The sequence below is a fragment of the Dermacentor silvarum genome, chromosome 1 (assembly GCF_013339745.2).
Source record: "Dermacentor silvarum isolate Dsil-2018 chromosome 1, BIME_Dsil_1.4, whole genome shotgun sequence".
NCBI classification, from domain to species: Eukaryota; Metazoa; Arthropoda; class Arachnida; order Ixodida; family Ixodidae; genus Dermacentor; species Dermacentor silvarum.
In genome coordinates, this window is record NC_051154.1 from 365,781,081 (window position 1) to 365,800,645 (window position 19,565).

The window sequence follows — 19,565 nt, forward strand, 5'->3', positions numbered from 1 at the left end:
ATGCTTCATTTACGCCTTCGCCGCCGCTAGATATCACCAAACACGCGCTGCCCATTTACCTTGCAATCCCTGACATACACAAAAAGTCTGATATGCCTGTTTCGGCCATTTCCAATTGGCTCAGTCGCACATGTTCGAGGAATTTCCAGATTACCTTCAAGTATTTACAGATGCATCTGTACACAGCGACGGTCAAGGCGCCTCTGCAACTTTTTTCTGCCCTTCAACTCAAGTACGACGTATATTCCATATACCCCATCCAGCCTCGTCAACAACTGCGGAGCTAGCAGCAATTAATGTGCACTGAAATACGTGCAAGAGAGTTAACCACACCGCCGAAGATTGTCATATTTACGGACTCCCGCGCCAGCAGATTGCAGTCAGCCCAATTGTGCGCAGCATTACTGACTCTGCCAACAAAATTTTATCACATGGGGTATCTCTGGTTGCTCAATGGATACCTTCGCACGTAGGGATCGCCGGAAATGAAGAGGCTGATCGACTGGCTTCAACTTGCACTCATAACGACTGTGCTTGCCCTGAAATTTTGTGCAAGCTTGATGACGCTCGCCTGCTGATTCGTCGTCACCTACTCAAGCAGCATCCAGACCAGCGCGTCGCAAATGGAACGTTCCCGCCGCGTGCTCGCGACGAGGCTTGCCTCGTCGCGCTAGAGCGCAACTACTCAAGAAAAGGGTTGGCTGTGTTAATGTGCACGAACGTTTATACAGACAAGGACGTGTGACTAGTCCATCGTGTACGTCGTGCGTGGCTGCGAAACACTTCAGCACCTGATATTGGAATGTCCCGCTTTCAGTGCGCAACGCATATCGCTAGTAAGGGACTATCATCTCCTTGGCCTGCGGTGTACGACTCTAGATGAATGTTTATACCCCAGTGGTTGTGCGTCTCGACGTGATCAAGCTCATCGTGCTCTCTTTACTTTTGTAGAAGCAACGAACTTAGGGGCACGTTTCTTACCCCGCAACTATTTCTTTTATTTTACATTCTTTAGTAGCTTGACCTGCAGGCGCTACTGTATGTTTTACTTTATTCTTTGAGATTTGTCATCTCGCTCTTCCTTTCCTCCCCTCCTTCCTATCTTTCCTTGTTTCTCTCGTCCTTTCCGAAGAGTAGGCAGGCGTTGTGCCCTTCTGGTGGCAGTTGCCAGCCTTGCTTCTCGCTTTCTCTTTCCTGTGTATATGTTTTCAAATCAAATATATAATAATAATAAATTAAGTTTCCGAAATGTTCAAGGTATTTCTGATCCCTGTTTCTTTCTAAAATGGCTCTAATTTCGGCTTCTGATTTACATCCTCTACCTGTACATCGAGCTCTTCACACAACCGCAACAAGCTAGCTTAGCTCTCGTCAAACTCATGAGGTCCATGGTCACTCCTTTAGGCTTTGGCTCAGCTATTCCACAATACTTGCAGCGAAATCCACACAAATTGCAATGCAACTAAAAAAAAACTACCAGTGGTTCAATTCTGTTTTCGCAAGAGAATTTGAAGCCTGGAAATATAGCAGAAACCAAATGCCTACACACAGAAGTAGCACCAAGTCCCCAAGTACTGCTCCACCGCATCGAATCAATTGCAAGAAGACGTAAATCCTGGTCGCCTTTTAACTGATTACAATTCCGGTAAGTCTCAACGTCCAAATTACTCCCACACAAGTATGAGGTCTGGATTCAGTAGCTAGTTCAGATCTATGCTGAAAGCTGCTTTCTGCTTGGATGCGCAACAACCACAGTATCAAAATGGGCAGTTGTACACGCTCCATCGGTTTTTAGAAAGTCTAGGCTAAATGATCCGATGACTCAAGCGCAAAGCCAGGCACCCACCCTTTACCGTGCAGTTATGATGCGCTGCATTCATCCAGCCACTCGCGAACCAGTTGGCGTTGGCTGCAGGTTCCATCTTGCCGCTATAATCCAGTCGCTCGTGAATCAGTTGTTGGTGACTGGCGTTGGCTGCAGGGTCCATATAACCACGGCGATTCAGTTGATCGCGAACCAGATGCCGGCGACTGGCGTTGGCTGAAGGGTCGATCTCACCGCGTCCATCCAGCTGGTCGTGAACGAGATGCCGGCGACTGGCGTTGGCTGAAGGGTCAATCTCACCTCGGTCATCCAGTTGCTCGCGGCTCGGGGTTGGGATTCATCTCACAGCTGCCATCCAGTTTGTTCTGAATGGGTAGCATTTAGGCCGGTGATCCTTCATTCAAAGGGGTGAGTACGTCCGGAGTAAGAGCGATAGAGAAAAGGGTTTATTCTACATATTTACAGGGGCTCCAAATATGGAAGCCCACTCCATGGGAGAGCACTTTGAAAGTCTCAGCTCACTACATGTCTGAGCAGATATCAGAACACGTCCGGACACCACTGCACGCAAGGTGTCTCCTTAAAAATTCGTCTTCCCTAGTTGACCCGACTAGGGAATCAGGGGTGCTATGCAGAATGCGCCGAGTTTGGCGAAACTCGGGATCTTCACGAGCTCTGGCGACGCCCCAAGATGAGTAACAAGGCAAAGTTTGTCCGTTGGCACGCCTCCAGTTTCATTGGTTTATCTAGATTCACTCTGGATGGCAATCAACCCTTGGGCGTTGCCATATGGGCGGTCGACGAACTGGGCCTCACGTGATCGTACCGTCGGTGCATGATCGTGGCCTCTTTCACTTGTTTGTCGTTCCACCGAGTGCATTGCAGGCACAAGCAAGTTATAAAATAAATGCATTTAGTACAATAATATTAGTCACATTATTGTGCGTTATAAGCATTTTAAAGTTTACAAGATGTACGCTGGATGTTTATTAGGCTAATTTGTAGCATAATACGTTTCGCGTTATACACGAGGGGACGCTCATCCTTCTCTTTCTTTCTCTGTCTTGGATTGGCGCGGCTCGCTACGTGCTTGCGGTCCCATTTCCGAGCACAAATTGGTGTGCGCCTGGTTTTCACACTGGGCTTTTAACAGATGGCTCGTTGCTTGCGCTAAAGGAAGGCTGCGAGACGAAGTGAGCGTCGGCTAGCGCAGAAGTGGTTTGCCGCTTGCTTGCGGTGTAAGCACTCAGGTATGCCGGAAAGCACTCATACAAGGCTCAGAAAACTACGCTTTATTTTCTTTTACTTTGCGATGCACCTTCATACTGCAAAGCGTTGAGAGATGGCTTCTAACAGCCGCAGGAAAGAGTTTTTATACTGGGCAGCGCGAGCGATCCATGGTTTCTAACAAACGCGAGAGGGTCTTTGCAGCGCACGTGGCCGTTGAGTGCCACCACATCCATCCCAAGTGGGACTGCAGCATCGGTGCAGTTACCCTGTACCCATCGCTGACGAGGTGACGCTTCACTTTTTGACAATAACTTTCTATATTATTGCGATAGCAATTATATGGACACTTCAACCGGATTTATGCTGTTCGCGTCGCCGTCGCCGTGAGGTTCTGCATAGATAAAATCTTCGCCGCGCGCCGTATGCCCGAGCGGAAGCGTGCGGGGACCCGCGCTATCACGGAGAGCGAACGCACTCAATCTCCCACGCACAAGCAAGGAAGCGGGAAGCCAGCGCCGGAGGGAGCGGGGGGGGGGGGCACTTCTACTCTGCCAACAACCGCGCTCGTCGCTCGCCCGCACCGTCTCTTATCTCCACACGGCTTTAACCTTTTATGCGCTGTGCATTCGACGCTCAGTTTCCGTTGAAGCGATAGACCGCACGTACCTTCGCCCGCTGCGGCGCATACGCTTGCTGCCAGCGTTTTGACAGTCGTTGTCTGCAGTCATTCAGTGTGATCTATTCATGTTTTGTTTGTGCGCGCTCACACCAGCTTGTTCATTCAGTTAGTAATAGTCGGGCCACATTTTCCAACGCACGCTACACATGCAATGCTGCCCGGATCGGCAGTGCAGCGCTACAGGTGTGTCCCTTCGCACGCGCTGCCCACGGGAAGCGCTTCTCAACACACCGTTTCACACGCGCCTTCTCGTGGTTATCGAGTCTCTCTTCATGTCGGTCTACTTACGCCGCAGCACACCTGCTTACTTAATCAGCTCATGTTTACTACAATTCATATTGCTACCAAAGCCGCTCACCTTACTTCGTATGACATTGCTGTGTTGCTATCGCATTCATTGCTTTGCCCTTAGAGCGAAACTGTGACATTTTTTTCCGTGTGAACGCCCGTGATGGGGTCAGCAAAGTTCACGCTGTGGTTGACTATCTCCCAATGCAGATTGAGGCATAGCCCCGTTAGCATCCATTAAATTTGTGATATTGTTACGAAGGTATGGGTTTATTTACAGGTGATGATAGATGAGAACACATGAAGGGAGCAGCCGAAGGCGAAAACCAGTCCGGTACGATCAACCGCCCAGTTCAAGCGCGCGCTCCACGCCACCTCTTTGTCTTCTTCTAACCTCCGCGCATTGCCGCTACAATATTTTGTATGCGGCCAATTCGTCACTATGAATAATTGTCCCCGGTTGAACATTGGCTGCAATAATGGCACCTAGCATCGCGCCTTTCGTCGGTCGACCTTGAAAGTCGCAGCACCGCTCTGGTCGCGCAGAACATGCCGAAGACCCATGGGCCACCATGGACCACCATGGACCACCACCGATTTAACACCGCCGTAATTTTGGCGGCCCAGCGGAAAGTTGTCGCCCGACATTAGGCGGCCTCGATTGTACTTTTTTCGCCGCGAAGAAGGCACACGTCGAAAAAGGCACTCGGCACTCGATACCGAGTGGAGCTTGCGCCAACAGCTCGTCCCTCGCGAACTTACGGGGGCAGTTTCTCTAGTCGGCGATGGCGTGCTCCGATAGAGGAAACAAGTCTCCGGTCATCTCCTTCAACAGCCATATGTCTACGCCGCGACTCAGGCAGTACGTGAGCCAAATCATTTGCCGTCTGGAGAGTCGTTCGGACGGCCGAGGCGGTCCGTGTTGGCGAAGTAACTTCATTCGCCTCTCTGCCCGTGCAGTGCAGCGGTACCGTGTAACTGCGAAAACTGATTTCGGCAGCAGTGGCACCGGAAGGCAGCCCGGCGTCCATTCTGAGCCTTCCAATATAATGTGACCACTTCGCCTGCGCAGGTTGGTTGGTCCGGGTTGAACCCCACGTGCTCGCAGGTGCCCCAGTACTCCGACGACGACGCCGGACTTGGCCTGGGGCTGCGGCGGGGTGGACGAGCAGTGCTTGAAACACCAGAGAGCTGAAGCGATCGCACGAACTTTTCCTCCGCAGCCTAGTCACACCACTCTGAGCTCGGAAAGCACAATTTGCCCGCCACGCTGTCTCCGCAGACGACGGCCTTCGCCGAACTCGTCACACAGCCAGCACACTGACGTTCTGGAAAGGCAAAAATGACACGAAACTCTACGTCGGTCATGTAGGTGAACGGGTCCAGATGGTCATATTGACGCTTACTGCCGCTGGATGCGATGAAACAGGCTGCTGCCGCCGCCATGTTCACGAGCTCAACTCGAGGGGGGTATCGCGATGTACGAGCTTGGCACGAGTTCGCCTGTCAATCAAAACCATAGGTCACGCCCCACGCGAGGCATTTAACTCTTGTGCGCGCCACCATGGTTGGGCCACGCCCAACTTGATGATGATGATGATGAGATTTATTGGCATCCCCTTTGAAACAGGGCGGCGACAAATAGTCACCTAACCTGCTTGATTTAATCAGGTATACTATGCATGTTCTTTATCTAGCATTTTTGTATACCTCTCATTATTATTTTTCTTTTTCAAAAATTTACCTTGTGCCGCTGCCTATGATTTTAAGAGATCAGTTCGTATCCATCTTTTCCCTGCTTTTTTTCCACCAGTACTCCAATCGTCTCTTGCTGATCTCTACGGCTGATCTGTTTATGTTTCCTTCCACTTTGAAACCAAGCGCTTCTGGGAGTTGCACGTTACCTACGGTTCTCGCTGGGTGGATCCCGTCGCATTCCATCAGGATGTCCTGAGTGGTTTCTGGATCTTTACTGCAGCATGCACATGTCTCATCTAGTTCCGAATATTTGTTCCGATATGTTTTCGTCCTTAGGCAACCGGCTCGAGCCTCAAATAGCAAGGCACTGCCCAGGAAGGTGTTCATCCTTATTTTTCGGCAACAGCGACGTGGTGCGGAACTGAGATGCACTAACAATCTTGACCGGCGAAATAAAACACGCACAACGCACTGTCATTGGTGATGTACTGAGCACTACTATAAAAAAAAAGCGTCGACTTTCGCGGGCTTATGCATATATCTTCTTGGGCTGTGATGGCCCCACAAAACGGTTCATTGCCTGCATTGTGGCGATGTAGCACACAGCAAATAATTATCGGCAGGTCACTGTAGCTGCTTGCAAGGCGTCGATGCGCCGCGGTGGACGACTATCTTCAGCAGTGTGTAGTGTTTTCCAACGACAACGCATCGCAGCTGTCATTTGAGATGGCTGCTCTGTCATCAGTCATGTATCGGACCCGCAGTGTCGCAAACACGGTCAGCGGTCAGCGCAAACGCACCCAGTGCGATGGCATTTCTTCATCACAAGCACGGCACACTAAACAATTGCAACACCTTCCTGCGTTGGAAGTCTAATTTCCTAACTGCATACAAGAGCCCTCACCCGTCGAAATGCGATAACTGCGCTGTCGTTACGATATCCATCTGCGATCGCTGTTAGCTCAGCAGTAGAGGCAATCGGCAAGCACATTGGATGAACAACACACTCAAATTCTGCATACATGCGAACGGAGGCACCTTTACAGGGCAAGCGGTGACATGCGATGAATTGTGTCGCTGGGGCAGCACGCTCTTCTTCGCAATGCATCGCGGAGACTTCGCGCACGCAGATAAACTGGTGCATTTTCACTGTGCTGCGTCACTACGGATCCTACAATGCCGCAGAGCAATTTTGCAGCGACAGCCGTTGTCCCCGTCTCTATGGCTAGAGTGTCGTTTCAGTTGGTAAAGCGGCGGCCTTAATAGCCGCCTCAGTGAAAGCATCTGCGGTGAACAGCCATGCCGCAGCACTGCGTTGCCATTCCCCCAATAGACAGGGAATGGACAGTTCATTGTCATGACTGACTTTGTGCGTCGTTATCGCATCGATTTTGTCGAGAATTAAAGCCCCTATATAAAAAGTAGCGCCATTCTTAGATCTTGCCGCCACCGCGCTCACCCCGGCGTTTCCTCCTTGCCGCCTCCTGTCGCCCCAACGTCCTCCGTTCCCCCATTGGCCAATCCGTATCACGTGGAAGCACGCGTTGCGCTTTTGTATATTTTTTCTTTCCAGCGCGCTCCGACTGCCATTCTCGGGCCTGTGCGACGAAAGTGCTGTACGCACAAACGGATCAAACTTGTTATGGACAAGAACTTCGTTGTGATGGCATGCTGCTGCGCCTTAAGTTGCCGCAACCGACAAGGCGAGGGCAAAAGGCTTTTTCTGTTTACCATCCGGCGTGCGCAAACGCTTGCTGCACACTTGATATCTGCGCCGTCTCGCATCGTTGCGTTGCTACTTCAAAAACGGCATTATTAAGACCAGTTACTGACTGACGAAGCAAAATCGCGCCTCAAAAACTTCTCCGCAGGGCGCGATCGAAGTATTCCTCGGATTTCCTCTCGTAGCGCATTAGCTGTCGTCTGCCACGGCAGGCCCGACGCAGGCGGCGCCACTGTCGATATCGCGCCTCGATCGCGCTGGTCGCGCCGAGCGCGATAGTGGAACGGAGGAGGAGGGAAGTGGATGGCGCTACTTTTTATATAGGCAATAGCTGCTGACCCCGCGTGGCACCAGCGAAGTCCAAGTGGAGAGCGCTGCTGCCACGCACGGAAGTGACGTCAGAGTTGTGGCCACGTGATCTTGACGTTGTTTAAACAAGTATGGCGTGTTCCGGTTTATTTTTTTGCGCGCGATGCAGTGCATGCTGCTGGAGCTGCTTCAATTTTATGGTTTCTTAGTGTAATGTGTGCTAGAATATTCTTCTGTCTAGTTGCGTTGGAAGAGCTGGATCGTGTCCGAGCTTGCGATCACGAGCGACACAAGGGCGCAACCCTGGAGCCGCTCGTTTCTTTACGCCTTGCAGTGCGTTTATGGTTGGTATCGCGTGGTCTTGTGCATTCCGTTTTTCAGTACTGTTGCTCTTGTTTGTTGAATTTGCTGTTGTGAATTAGGCGCATGTGTGCTCCCAGCTAGGCAGCACTTTTTGTCTGATGGTGTAAAGGTTTAAACTCGTTTTAAACTCTTGTTGCTGCCGTTGCCGCTTAGGTTGGCATCGATCGGGAAACAATTTCGTTTCCTCCTTCGTGAGACTTGTACGTTGCAGATAATGCGCGAGTAAGTGAGCTGTTGCATACTTTTTTATGGCACTCGATGTAGCGTTTACCTCTACTGTTGCTTGCCTTGCATGTTCTGTTTCCCTGTTTATCTCGGATTTTGGTTGCTAGCGAATCACGACTTGCTTGAGCAAGTCTCGCCACAGTTCAAAAAGCACATGTTGAGTAACCCGAATATAAGCGATAAAGACATATGTTGGGGAACGTGGCCCAGCCGCTGATAGTTCTACTCGGGCCCAATTTTGCTGTAAAGTTTAGCTGCCTTGAAAACCAAGAAATTTTCTTAGATTTATTCCAGCTAGCTTGCTAAGCTGCTATCTAGCATTACTTCTTTTGGTGCTATGCGAGGTACTATGCTTGTAGAAATATACCTCGCATCTTGTATGCAAACACGACGTAGGTTTATTGCAGGAACCTGCCCTATGTTGTAGATGTAATATGCATGCAAATGACCGGTGTAGGTTTGCAGGCCCATGTCACTCTCAAGCAAATGGCAAGTTTCCATTGTATGAGTCTTCCTGCACTTTGCTGCACTTCACAGGGCTTGTTTGGTTATTCCCTTGATCTGTACAATAGAATGCTGATAAGTCTTGAGCCTTACCCTGATCCTCTTGTCTAACAAAAACGTTTTAGGCTTTGCATTAGGACATCTGAGTGACAATGTTACAATTTTTGCCTCTATAACCTTTCTTTTCTCCCATATTTCAGTAAAGTTGTCAACCACTCGTGACTTTGTTCAGAGTGCCGTGCAGTGACAGAATTTCTCTCGGAAAAGAAAAGCCCGTGAAGAAAAATTTTGAGACTCGATAGGACTTCCTCTTGAGCAAGTTGGTGAAGTCTGCTAAACAATGTTCTTGTGTGCAAAAATATTTTACACAGGAAGAACACATGCACACGAAAGTGCGAACTACCAACTGATTTAATGATTCAAAGGATGGAACATACGATGCAAATTTTGTGCGCACACAAGACATGAATGTTGTGACAGTGCTAGTTTGTCTCGTAATGCTACAAAGCGGCCTTAAACAAGTGCATCTCTGGGGAATATAAGGTAATTGAAGTGTTACTAACATGTGCAGGATCTTTCTGATAACGTATGCCTTCATGAGCTCATGTGCTGGTTTGGTGCTGCTTGTGCCCAGGATCATAATGTGCGAAAGCACGGCTCACGTGAGCAGGCCTTGCAACGTACGTGGCACCACCCAGTTTATTTCAAATAAATTGTTTGAATGAATGCTCCCTCAGATAGTCATTTAAGCATTGGCCCGTTTAGCCCACATAGAACTTGCCACAGCTGAGAGGTATCTCATAGACCACAGCACAGTGCACGAAATGGTTGGCATGATTTTTCATACACCCTTGTCTCGTGGTACGAGAACTCATTTGGGCTAATTTGACGGGCATAAAAAAAAACACTGGGACATCGTACTAGCAGGCACGACCTGAAATCTGTGGCTAAATTTGTTTACATATTGTCACGTGCCTTGTGAGAGAACGGGCGACGTGACGTTTATTGAGGGTAGCAGCTCCTGAAAAACACGGTGCTGGGAGCTGGCTATCGAGCAGGCGGAGAAGCACGCGCACTTCTTGTCCATGCTTGCCTTGGTCACTTTACCTGCAGAAATTTGGATTTTCTTAGGCCGAGGGAACAAATGTCTTCACTTTCTTAGTTTTGAGATTGTACAAAAATAAGCGTGTGTCAATTCATTAAGAGTAGCCCACAAAAATAATTTGCCTTCATAATAGCATATACGTTCCTGACACTGCCGGGGCAGCGTGTCGGAGCAAGAACTATCAGTGCCTCGCGCAGCAAGTTGAGTCAACACTGGCATGGACGAACTGTTCTGCCAGCATTGTGCTAGCATTGAACCTGCATGCATGCTCTTGCTTATAGGAACAGAAATGGAGCGAAAAGCCAATAGCAAAATTATTCGCTTTCACGTATGACAAATGTTGTATGCCGCTGCACACGTTCTCAGCATGAAAGAAGAGGTTCTTTTTTTTTTTTTTTTTTGCTGAACAATGCCACATTCGAAGCAATGGAAACACTCAAAAAGTGTTTTTTTTAGGATGTTGCCACACCGCACATGAAGTTATGCTTTGACATAGCAATTCAATAGTCTGCTAGCATGACTCAGCTTGGTGTTCGAGTAGCTCGCTCATTCGTGGCACTGCTTTGACGCTTTAGCGAGCCTTCAATTTTCGCTAACATTAGCATGCTCAAAGTGATTAGCCGCTTCTCGAGCTAATGCACACAGTGATGATGAAGCTGGATCTGCTATTGCGGCCACAGTTTGAAAAAAGCGAAATGGAGAACTAAGATTTAGGGGCGCGTTAGGGTAGACATAAATCCAGATTTTTGTGATAGGGCCGCCTCACGGTGGACTTCTGGCGCATTAGTATTATGCATTGCAGCACTATCGCAAGTTCATGACAGGAATCGCGCTATCCAAACGTAATTGAAAAATACAAATGGAATTAACTCGTCTCGAGTTCCAAATCAGAGTGAATGAGTCTAATTATCCAGACACCGCCGAGGCGTATACCTTCACCGGATGCTGAAATAACAGGAGCCTGCCCTGGCCACCAGTGTGAGAGCAGAGAGGCAATGAAGCCTATGAAGCATCGGCAGGGGAATCGAGCGAGGCATCAGATCGGACGGAGCAACTATCTAAAGAAGACATGTATTTCATGTTAATCTCAATTTATTACACAATTTTTTCGACCTAGCATGACGAAGAGGACATCTTAACCAAGCCTCTATATGGACAGGCAGAAGAATGACACTGTTGGTTGCTAGCGCGGGCGAAGAGCAATGAGACCGTGAGCGATGAGTTCCAAACAAAGACTAAACTTTTTTATTCTCTCACGAGACACTGGGAGGCGCGTGCACCAACAGACTTGCCTTTCAGGCACAACATGGTGTTCAAGAGTGGTGCTTAAAACTAGCCATTTAAACGCGCGCCAATTATAGCGGCGCGGCAGATGGAGTTCACTACATCACTTCCTCCCCAGTGAGCTGCCGAACGTTACAGGTCCAGTACAACGGGAACAGTGGCTCGCATCCCACTGCGTTTGTGCTGCACTGTTGTTCGGGAGGAAGTTGCAGTTGGTTCTTTCGTTGCTCTGACAAGAGTCGCGACAGCCGCGGGACCTTCAGTTCTTCATATGAGCCGGTTTCACACGGTCAGTAGAGACTACCTCACGTCGACCACGAATGTCCACAGTAAATTGCTTGTTTGTACGATGGAGGACTTTGAAAGGGCCGTCGTACGGTGGTTGAAGAGGTCGCTGCACTGCGTCATGCCGCACAAACACATGGGAGCAGGATCAGCTCTGGGTGCATGTGGACGGGTCGCGGCGCTGGCTGACGCGGTGGTGTGGCGCGAAGCTTCCCATTGTTGCGCAGCCGGCTGGCGTAGTCGCCAGTAGCTACAGGGCTTTCATCTCCACAGCATGTAAAAAATTCGCCAGGCAATCGCAGTGCTGTTCCATACACCAGCTCGGCACCAATGAAAGCCAATGTTGGCTTTCAGCGTTGTGCGGATACTAAGAAGGACGAGCGGTAGTGCTTCGGTCCAACTGTGCCCTTCCGTCGCCATGAGAGCCGCTTTCAACTGGTGGTGGAAGTGCTCTACCATACCGTTGCTCTGAGGATGGTAGGCAGTAGTTCAGATGCGAGAGGTGCCGATCAGCCGTGTTATGCTGGCGAAAGAGCCGACTCGAACTGCCTGCCACGGTCAGTCGTAACTGTGGACGGCGCGCCGAAGTGAGCCACCCAGTGGTACAAAAAAAGCATGGGCAGTTGTGTCAGCGGTGATGTCTGCGATAGGCACAGCTTCAACCCAGCGTGTAAATCTGTCCACGCAAGTGAGTAATAAATGGTAGCGTTCCGACAATGTCCCAGTGTACATGCTCAAATCGTTCATCTGGCACTGGGAACCTCGCCAATGGCGTCATGGTGTGGCACTGGACATTGGAGCGCTGGCAGGCGATGCACTCTCGTGTCCACTGCCGACATCTAGATTTATATATGGCCAGACATACCTTGCCGTCACTAGCTTTTGTGTCGCCCGAACACCCGGATGCGCCAGCTTGTGCAGCGACTGGAAGACGGTACGACGAAGGCCAGAAGGAACAAAAGGACAAGGGTTGTCCCTTGTTAAGTCACAGCACACTCGGTCTTTTGAGCTGGACACATGTAGCCATTTCAACTTCAGCGCGGTTGTTGTTGTCAGCAACTGACCGAGTTCTTGATCTGCTTGCTGAGCTGCCACCAGCCGAGTCAAATCAGTTCCCTTGGAAAGGCTAAAGGCGTTGACATGACTTCGTGACAGGGCATCTGACAGGGCAGCGTGACAGGGCAGTGCAGCATCGCTATGTTTCCTCTGGTACCAGCACCAACGGAGTCGCAGCTGCTGTGGCAGTACACTGCGCTGCTCCAAAGGGCGCGAGGTGCGTGCCTGCAAAGCTGCCACTGTTTCGGTGAGGCGCACGATCTCTTCGCGAAGCTCGAGGAATTTGTTGGAAGAGGGGCGGAAGCACTCGCCACTTGCACGTTAGCGACGGAGGCGGAGGGGTTTGCCGCTGCCATGATGGTGTCAGCGATGGTGGCCATCTTGCCGAGATCCTTTTCAGCCACCGTAGCAAGCACCACGCGCACGTTGCCGGGAGACTCTGAAGAAATATCTTGCACAGCGACGTGCTGTTAAGATCTATAACGCTTCCCACAAGACGCTGCATGTGGCGCAGTAGTTGAGATGGTGTGCGGTCGCCAAGGATCGTGTCGTTCAGGAGCTGCCGTAAATGTTCGGGTTCGGATAGTGTGAGGCGTCGAATGAGTGTCGCCTTCAAAGTTTGGTAGGTGTTCTCTGCAGGTGGGGCGAGAAGCAAATCGCGGACCTCGCTGGCTGTAGCTGGTGGCAAGCTACTCACGATGTGATGGTAGCGCATGAGGTCGGCTGTGATGCGCCGGGTGGCGAATTGCGCCTCGACTTGAATAAACCAGAGCTCGGAGTCAGTGGCCAAAAGGGGGCAGCTTCAATTCGACTGCAGACACGGTAGGCGCGTCTGTGTCGCTGTGCGTTTTCATGTTGGGTCACCACTGTTGATTGCTAGTGCGGGTGAAGAGCAATGAGTTCCAAACAAAGACTAAACTTTTTTATTCTCTCACGAGACAACAGACTTGCCTTTCAGGTGCATAACATGGTGTTCAAGAGTGGCGCTATAAACTAGCCATTTAAACGCGTGCCAGTTATAGCGTCGCGTGGATGTCGCGAATGACTACAACACAAATGACCAGCGATGTCATTAGGAATGCGAACATGCGGGCACCGAAAACATACTCGCCGTCGATTTGAGGACCGACGACTTAACAAGAACCACAACGCAGAATGGGAAGCATAAGCGTCAGCGCCCATCTTTCAAAAGATTCATTCTTTTATTGAACACTCCAATACCATGCTGTGCCCCGACTGTTTTCAAAGCCGTGAACTGCGCTGTCCGACAGGGTGCCTATTTGCCATCTGTCCCATAGTTGCGCTTCTGCTGCGACATGTCAGAATGTATACTTGCAATTATTTTCAGCAATTGGGGCACACTTAGCTATAACGTTCATGTTTAGTGCACTAGTGAGTATTTACCCTAGGTACCTTTACAACAAATCAAGTGTCTGTGCTATGCATTTAGCTGAAAACTTTCTATTTTTTTTAACTGATTCTGAACAGTATGCACAATTGTCCAGCAGGTCACTTCCTTCGGCCTCCTCAGCCGTTCTTATCTTCCAAGCTGAAGTAGCCTGTATCAAGCTGAGCCATCATTCTTTTGACCAGATGATTAAAACAGACAATTAACTCGGAGAAAGCATAGGGTAAATTAATTGTGATTATTTGGAATTTATAAATACGAAAAAGGAAATGAAAGTGGACGAAAACACAACTTCCTGTAGGTGGGAGCTGAATCCACATCTTTAGGCATGGGGTGCTTTACCAATTCAGCTACTGTGGCCCTCGCTTTAAGTATTTGTGTGTAGAATAGCAGCCCTGGGAGTTAGCCAGTACCACTCACAGCCATGGCAGTAGACGTAGAAGATTCTTTTAACTGCAGGTGTCATGTAAAACATGAGCAGGCAACTGCGAGGGCCCCAACTTCAGCTGCCTTGATGCCCTAAAATAGCATACAATGGTTTATTGGCCATTTTCCTTGTTGGGGGTAATGATGTGATTTCATCAAATGATTAGGCATTTAAAAGTCAGCTTCACTCAATTTTTCATGCATGCTGTGACCAAATCCGTTCTTTGAAAGGTGAAGAGCAGCTTGACTAGGACTCGCCATTCAGACGTGAAAGGAACATACATCACTAGACCTGAGTTTGTGCCATGTGTGCACAGAATTAGCCACAAATTGAAGAACTTGGCTGCTAGATATGGCGCTCCAGTCATTTCTCCCACACCCAGATTAGCCTCATTGTGTCTTTGTACCACAAGTACTGAGAGACAAGGATGCACGAAGAACCATGCCAAGCACTTTGTGTGTTGTGCTGTGGAGGTTACCTACGTGATACCTTTCAGCTGTGGCAAGTCCTATGTGTGTCAGAGGGACTAGTGTTTGAAAGGCCATATTAGGGGAGCCCTCAAACAAATCAAATTAATTTGATGGTGCAGGTCTTAGCACACTTTGCAAGGCCTGCTAATGTGAACCGTGCTTCTTGTGTGTTATGATCTTGGTGCGTGAGCTCACGGAGGCATATTTTATCAGAAAGATACTACACGTGTTAGTAATACTTTAATTACCTTATATTTCACAGAGGCGCACTTGTTTAAGGCCAATTTGTAGCATTACGAGACAAACTAGCACTGTCACAATATCAGTGTCTTGCATGTGCACAAAATTTGCTCCCTATGTTCCATCCTTTGAATCAACAAGTCAGTTGGTAGTTGACACTTTGTATGTGTCCTTGCTTTGTATGTTTGTGTTTGTGCCCCAAAACAATGTGTAACATTTCTGATATTGTGAGCAGTAGGGTACTGTGCCCCTTTCCATGCTAGTCAAAAGAAGCGAGAACAATAAGGGGATCCATCGAGCTCAATTCTTTATTAGTTACAACCGCATGAAAAGAAAATGGACAATGAAGCCAGAGAGCATAGGAGAAAGTAATTGTGTTTAATTTTAATGTATAAATAATAAGTAAAATTGAAGTGCCACAGCTTGGAGTCGGACCCACATCTTCCACATTGTGCGTGCATGTGCTTTACCATTAAGCTACCTTAGCAACCGTCCTGTCAACTTTCTTGTATATTTGCATATGTGTACAAGATTAGCCCTGGGAGTGTTAACCAGGACTGCTTACAGCCATGTTGGCAAATGTGAAACATCCTTTTAACTGCAAGGATAATCCCAGCCGCATTTCGATGGGGGTGAAATGTAAAAATGCTCTACTGCGTGCCCCATAATCCGATTGTGGTTTTGGCATGTAAAACCCAGATTTTATTTCATTTTAATAGCATGTGGCCTTAGAAGCAGTCAAGTTGCCCAAAATTACTAGGGGTCCCTTCTGCTACAACTAAGACGACTTGAAGGCAAAAGCCCTTGCGCCGCTAACTGAAGTCCTTATTTCACCAAACTGAAACTGTGACTCGGCACTTCTTTTTTTTTTGCCGAGTCATCGTCACTCTGAACCTATATTTTGCAGTCATTTTTGCAAGTCATCCTTTATTCAGCAAACTCGGACCGTGACTCAGAACTTTTTTCGCTGAGATATCATCACTCTGAAACCACAATTTATCATCATTCATGCAAGTAATATTTTTTTGCAAGTCACCCTTCCTATGATTCACCAAACTCGAACCGCGACTCGGCACTTTTCTTGCTGAGTCACTCTCACTTGCACCATAATATCTCATATATCTTTTTGCAAGTCACTCCCCCACTTCATAACCCCTTGATTCACTCTTAACTCACGCTTGATTCATTCTTTTGATTCACCCTATCACTGCTTGGTTCACTTTCATTCATTCTGTCATCTCGGTTTTACTTCCATCACACTTGGTTTGCTCTATTACTCCACATTTCCAATTTTCATCACCCTTGATTCACGCTATCACCACTTGAGTCACCTTCATTCACTCTGAATTAACTCTCATTTACTCTTCATTATCTTAGCCCCCTTTACCTCATCATCACCTTTCCTTTGACTCCTATCACCCGACTAAACCCCTTTAATTCACCCCTCTGTATACCCATTATCACTTCAGTTCACTTGCTTAATAATTCTTCTAGCCTTAATCGCGGTTTTGTGCGCATTATCGCCTCTTATCCTAAGAGGACCATTTCGTGTCGATGACATGGTTTTGAAACTGCCTTGAAACGGAACCTCATCATGAGACATATAAGGCTTTCGTCTTAATAAACTCTTGTACCCTATCCCACTGCATCGAGGCTGTCAAAGTCAGGGCTGTCTACCATTTGCCTGGTCCTAAGCTCAGGTATTGGCAAATCATTTCTGTGGAAGCCCGCAAGGTGAAGGAGCGTTCACAAAAGGAATATTGTCATCAACCTGACTTTAGCACAATGTCCCAGGTTCGATCCCCAGACCAGGAGAAATTTTTTTTCTACTACGAAGCTTTCTTTCCGAGAAACCCATATGCGTTTCTGAAGAACTGCTCTTAGCTGAGAAACCCATGAAGCCATAGGTACATACGATTGTGTAACACACAGTCACTGAGGACTTCACAATCCAGGCTTCTCTTGCGTATGCTCGTCCAGTACATGTGTAGAACCAAACCATCAGCATGTCGTAAGCTCACGTCGAATCATGCCATCAGTGTCACACGATAGTGGTCACTGCCGTCTTGTCGCTGTCGTTACACACATTGTTGTTCATCGTACACAAACATGTTGGTCCGCCTGGTAACGCTTCACGTTAACCATAACAATGCATGGGAGCTGCTTCATTTTGATTTCCAACTTGTATAATTGTTTAACCTTTCTGCTTAAATGCACATTCACAAGGCTTCATGGTAAATCACGTGGCTGCAATAATGACTTGCAGGCTAATGCAATGTTTTGTGACAGAAGCATTATGAGCAGAGGCGTATGTACAAAGAAGTATTAAACGTGTTTAATGCTTGAACATCTCTGAATTGCATGAGCTATTAAATACCCCCATCACGCAAGTGCAGAGACCTTCCGCTAAGTCTATCTGGCAGGAGTCCTTTGTCCTGTAAATGCTCATGTTTTCCCTGTTCGTTGTACAGCTGCATGAGAGAACCCCCGCTGCGTCTACTTGATGAGACACCGACGTTAAACTCAGAGGAAGAAGTAAAGCTAGATCCACATTGAGTGCCTGTAATGTGATAGCATTGTTATGATTATCAGCATTCAGGATTGGCTCTCATTACAAACCACATTTAAACTCTTGCGCGGAACCCGAACCCTTCAGTAAACAGTACATAGCAAAATTGGAGAGCGTACAAAGAAAAGCGATTAGATTTATTTTTAATAAGTATCGCCGTCTTGACTCCCCTACAGAACTAATAAGGCAAGCTGAACTTCCCCCTATACAAAATCGAGCCCGACTACTTCGTCTTAAGTTTCTTTTCCTTCTTCTTAATGGCAGTATGAAAATCAATGCGAGTGACTTCTTACTACAGACAGATACACGTAGTTCTCGAACAAAACACACCAAGCACTTAACAGAATACAGATTTCACAACGACATATTCAGGTAGTCATTTTTTCCACATGCAATCCTTGAATGGAACATGTTGCCTGATGACGTCACCTGCACATCACTCGGAACTTTTATCGCCAAGTTATCAAACAATGCTTTGTAGCGACGATCTGCATGTAGTTGCGCTGTGTCGTACAATGGCATTCTGAGTCACTTCGCAGTGTCTTGTTTTCTGCCCTGATATATATATATATATATATATATATATATATATATATATATGCTGCTTATGACTTCCCCAGTTCCTGCTGATTCTTGTCTCTTGCTCAATGAACATCCAATATATTTACATTTTCTTTCTTTGTTCTTCTTTTGTGTGCTAAACCTTCCAACATGGCGTTTACTACTTTTCCGCCCTCCTTTTATAGCATTTGTATAAGGAATATACAGTGCATATGTACTGCCTTGTTCACCTAAACTTATCTATGGCCGCGCCTACTTGAACTGTCTCTTAAATATGTATCCTGCAGCATTAAATGCTACACGATCAGTCTCGTCCGAAGCCTGATCGTGTAGGCCTAGCCCTTGAAATCGCCGTCTGTGTGCCTGCCGATATTCTAGTCCTTTCAGCCTGACGGCCACTCCAAGGTTTGCGAGGCTGGAAGGCTGCGCTGAGCTGTTCCCATCTGAATTTCGGAAGCTTTGCCCTTTGAGCAGCCAGTGCTGTCACAGCAGTATTACAGATGAGAGGAACCATGACGATTACTGATTTTTGCAAATGAACTATGTAGCATCCTTGGCTGTGGACTCACGGGTGCCCTAGGGACAGAAAAGACTGAAATGCAGGACATTGAGCAGCTGAGAGTTATGTGAATGTTCTTGCATGCTGACATCAAAGAAGTCACGAAGATAAGTGATAAAGAACTTTCATTTATGTCACTAATTGTTGGTAAGTTTAAATGAGTTGGCTTACATATGGAATTAATGCGACAGGAGTTGAACGAACTAGACCACCAGATTCATAACACTATTTATTTAGTCAACTGGAGTGACGTAGAGGCTTGTGAATACCTTGAATTGGACATCTGCTGCGCTTAAGCGAAGCTTGAGGTTTGATTGGCCAAATTAGACAAGAAACCACTGTATATATGTGCTATGCCAACAGGGACTTTTAATAAGTAGGTCACTGAGCTGGGTTTATTCACATGATGAGTGGATGCCCATTGATAATGACGAAGCTAAGAACTCAGTCTAAAAAACGCTGCAAGAAGTTCTTACTTGAGTAGTGATATTGTCACAGCAAACAGATGCATGGCAGAGGCAACAGTCCTAGCTCCAAAAGCCCGAAATCCAGAGACAAATCTGAATAATTGTGCTACAAGAGCCCTTTTACAACGTGGAATTTTGTTCTCTGTCAGTTGGTCTGCTGTGCTGTGTCGATCAGTGGGTACTGTCTCTGCCCTGAAGACACCCACAGCTGTCCTTTAACTGGGACTGATAATCCATCTATCGGACACCACTGCTAAAGAGGTGTTACACATGTGTCACGAAGACAAAAA